This window comes from Haliotis cracherodii, unplaced genomic scaffold (assembly GCF_022045235.1).
Source record: "Haliotis cracherodii isolate W230 unplaced genomic scaffold, xgHalCrac1.p SCAF_2, whole genome shotgun sequence".
In the NCBI taxonomy this organism is placed as follows: domain Eukaryota; kingdom Metazoa; phylum Mollusca; class Gastropoda; order Lepetellida; family Haliotidae; genus Haliotis; species Haliotis cracherodii.
In genome coordinates, this window is record NW_027266275.1 from 53,512,643 (window position 1) to 53,517,324 (window position 4,682).

The following is a 4,682-nucleotide window of genomic DNA, read 5'->3' on the forward strand; positions in this document are numbered from 1 at the left end:
TGTAGCCAGTCATTGATTAAATGTTTTGTACATTTTGTTTTGTGATTTGTTTTGTTATAGTTTGACATGATTAGTCACAAGTCTCTTATTATGGGAATATGGGGCACGGGTGGACCAGTCGTCTAAGACGCTGCTATTTGCCTGTGCAGAAACGTATAATTGTTTTTTTCCGAAGCCTCTATCTCTATTAAATCCTTGCCAAATTCCTGTATTTTGGTTGTAATCTATACACAACTATACACTAATCTATACACAACTAGTTGTCACTGCAGTAACACCAATTATAGTGGGAACAACTAGTTGTGTATAGTTGGCAGTGGAGGGGACTTCTGTTGAAATTCTGGAGATTTAGTTATAGTGTGATTTCAGCAAAAATATGGCAATGATGTAATAGAGGTAGTATGCTTAGAATTATTAACAATGATAACTATTGTTCCTATGATTGTGGGTTCAAATCCCGGTTTGCCCAGGTTATGTTTCTGGGTTTGTCAGCACCATAACAGTGCTTGTGTATTTCACCAAACTGCCAAACATAATTTCGGGCTTTCCTCCCACATTAAGCTGACACACTGTCATATAACTGTAATACTGTTAAAAGCAGCGTTAAACCCAACTCACTCTAATGGTCAGAATTGTATGGTATCAGAATGGTATCACAAGGCATGGGCCTTATTATTTGTTTACCAACAGAAATTTCTCAAATGTGGAATTGAACCCTGTCTGTCTTCTTATTTCTTGTCAAAGAAACAGGAAACATTTCATATTTGCTTGTATTTCACCTTCTTGACATATTTTGTAAAAGATCACTTTAATAACATGTATTGCAAGTTATATAAAAAAAACAATACTATCCAAGTAATATGAAAAGGATTTAGCTTCTTTTCAAGAGTGGCCCTATCATCAAAGGCGCTGCAATTCGCTGGAGTTGTGTCCCTTTGGCATACCAGAAACCTATGATCATGGGTTTGAATCTGATTCTCTCCAGTTTTGTTTCTTGGCTTGTCAACCCAATACCCCTGCTCCAGGGCTTCAGCAAACTGGTAAATTTCTAAGAATTGCATCACATCAGGCTTTCCTCCCACATTCAGCTGACACACCATGATATAACAGGATTACTGTTCAAAGTCTTTTGAAGAGGCTACTGAAAACAAACAGGAATCTCTTGAGTCATAAATTTAATGTTAAAAAAACTCAAACGTGTTCAACAATATCTAATACCATGGGGGTTATCGGAGTTGTAGCCACATGGAAGGCAGTGTGAGGAAGATCTGTGTCAGATGTTTGTGGAGCAAGGCCCAGAATAACTCCAACTAAAATTGTGATCAAGTTGACTTGCTCATTGCTTGGATGATTAGTGTCATCCTACAAGGATGGCTTGGATCCTTGCTCGTCCTTTCAATCACTGTTTTGACAGATCCAGACTCCATCAATAACAAGTCGGTGTGATACAGCTGGAACATAGCTCAAGGCAGCATTTACAATCTCACTTACTGGCGCTTGATCTAGACTCTCTGAAATAGAGCCAAAACTATGGAACATATTGCTGAACACACGTAAGAACAAAATCGGCATAAACACCGCTTTTTGGCATGGTACGTGTTCTGCGTGAAACATAAGAACCCGTTTTCACTGAGTTCATCGCCCACCAAAATTCGTCACTGCGAAACATCGACCGGCGCACGCGCAAACCTTCCACCCATCTGTTTTTATCGTCTGCGCGTATTATGCAGATCCACAAGCTGCATAGTCATGTCGTGATTATAGTTCGTGTGTTTTTTTATGGTCGTGGTTCTTTAAGAGTGTGACGTTATTGTGTGGTCACGTTAATCACTGAATGAGAGTAGCGCTACAAGGGTTAAATAATCCTCAGTAGAGCGGACGCGATTCAGGACAAGTGTAACTTTTCAGTTGCTGACAATTATAATTCACTTACCCAAACGTGTTGATATCGTATTCCTTGTTGTCCGTATCAACCACCCGCAGGGATGTTTAATTGCTACCACACATCGTATTTCTCTTTGGTGTTAATTTTAATGAAAACGCAGACACATTGATTATTTAATTTAACATTTAAAGACATGAAAGTGTGTTCCCTAAATCCATCAAAGTTCACTTGCACATGGTAGCGAGGTATTGAGTGACACAGTTTGGGATTAATGTGCTTTTAACAATATCAAGGCGGTCGACACCAGAAATGGGCTACACGTATTTATCACATGTGAGGAATCCAACCTGGTCCTTAGCGTGAGGAGAGAACGCTTTAACAACTAGTCTACCCCACCGCTCCGAGAAATGTGAATAGAAAACTGCTGATGCCTTTCTTTTTGCTGCCTTTCAACTGTTGGACATTGGTGGCCTTTCAGAAGATGCTGCAATCGCAGTGTAGAGTTGCGTCCCTTAGAAGTGTGTACATCCAATGATCGTTAGTTCGAATCACAGACCTGTATCATTTTAGGCTTCTTCCCATGTTACCATGACGTTTGTTTGTTGTATTCATAGTAGGGTTTTCATGTTAAACTGCGGCATGGTATCTTAGTGGGCAGGCACTATAAAATCGGCATTAGTCCGGACAAGTACAAGCAGCCACACACACACGTGCATGCACGTCGCTATAAAAGTGCAATAATATTGGACGCGACCTTAAACCCCAATTCACGTCTCCTAAGGCTGCGTTCACACAGTCAAAAAACACAGTGCCGATTATGGCTCCCGTTTGAGATGAGACAGCGCAAAGACACGAAAAGTGAAAAAGTCGGATTACTATCCTCAATGATCTGGAATGCCCTATCATTGTCTGAACGTAGTCGTATATGGGAAAGGTCCAGAGAGGTCGGCCAAGCACTTCCGACAGTATGGTGTGTCCCGTAACATTCGGGAAACTCAGCCGATTTTGTCTTGTCGGATTACATTCGTGAGTGAGTGAGTGAGTTGGGCTTTAACGCCGCTTTTAACATTATTCCAGTTATATCTCGGCGTGTCAGCTTGATGTACGAGGAAAGCCCGAAGTGATGCATGTCTCAGACATTTACCACCTCGGATAAACCCACGATCACGGGTATGGTGCTGACAAACCTAGAAACATAATTGGGACGAACCGGGATTCGAAGCCACAATCATAGGTTTCTGGCGTGCCCAAGGGACGCAACTCTGCACGGCGAATTGCGGCGCCTTAGACGACTGGGCCACCCGTGCCCCCTAATCGTGACTATGTCGTGACAGATTCTGCTGTATCAGATCAAAATCGTAACAATGTCCAGTGTTGTCTGGACGGTGCCCTGTGGGTCGGGACGCTGTCGTGATGAACCGGCATGATTTGGAGAAATTGTTCATTGCCGTTTCTTGTCGATTGTGTCGAGATTGGGTCCAGATCTTGCCGAATGCAAATCGTCTTTGTTGGTTCACTGTCCGGTCACTGTCTGATCTCTGTCGGATCGCATTCGGGAGAATCGGGACAGATTCAGTCGTTTATTACCATCCGGAAGATACAAATCGGATCAGATTCGAATTGAGAACGGGAGAATCGGGACGAATTCGGCTGGAAACGGCTGAATTGGGACGCTTCCTGAAAATATCTGATTGTTATGATTAAATAACTGTTTTTTACAAATTTGTGAATTTCCCGCCATGAATTACAGGATCTTGATAAGAATTTTGAGAATTTTAATCGGGAATGGTCCTATTAAGGACGGCAGTAAAATCCTGAATGAGTCACTGAGCCCTAACATTGCATGTCACTATACTGAAAGCATATCACTATACTGCATGAAGACAAGTCGGGGTATTTGGTATTTTCAGTTTTTATTGACAACAAATATACTTAACAAAAGCATAGGTTTGACAGAAAAAATGGATATCAACAGGAAGTACATATTCTTAATATAGGTTTAACATACAGGAGAATTACATGACAAAAGCGGACTGGGATCGGATATAATCAAACGCAAAAATAACTGTACACATACATTTATCTATAACTGAAATATAGGGGGAATTAGCTCTTGGTTGGAGTTGAGGACAACATCGGCATTACTAACCACAAACACACAATGAGCGGGACACCTGCTCTGACAACACAAAAAACAGCGACGATCGGACTTTCCATGCAGCTCAGGTATACATGAGGTGTGCGGATTTCAAGCTCAATCTCAGGGCGTTTCCTACGAGCGGTCGTGCGTTATTATGTCATAATATAAATAACAGTTATTCATGAGTGTTTAAATGGCATTTAGAAGTGAGTGAGATGTGTTTAACACCGCTTTTAACAGTATTCCAGTTATACCACGGCGTGTCAGCTTAATGTACGAGGAAAGCCCGAAGTGATGCAGGTCTAAGACGTTTACCACTCTGATGAAACCCACGAGCACGGGTATAGTGATGACAAACCTATAAACATAATCGGGGCGAACCGGGATTCGAACCCACAATCATAGGTTTCAAGGGACGCAACTCTGCACAGCGAATTGCGGGGTCTTAGACGACTGGGCCACCCGTGCCCCCGCATTTAGAAGTGATGCACACGAGGAAAGACAATTTATGGATGTCAACTTAATTCTCTTTCTCAAGTAATTTATGAGATGTGCCAGTAGCACAGGTTGGCTGACAGTCAATAAACAATGCAATGGGACCCGTGAAGATCCGGGGTAGAATTGGTTTTCTGCAACCGGTGCCGTTAAAGGCGACTA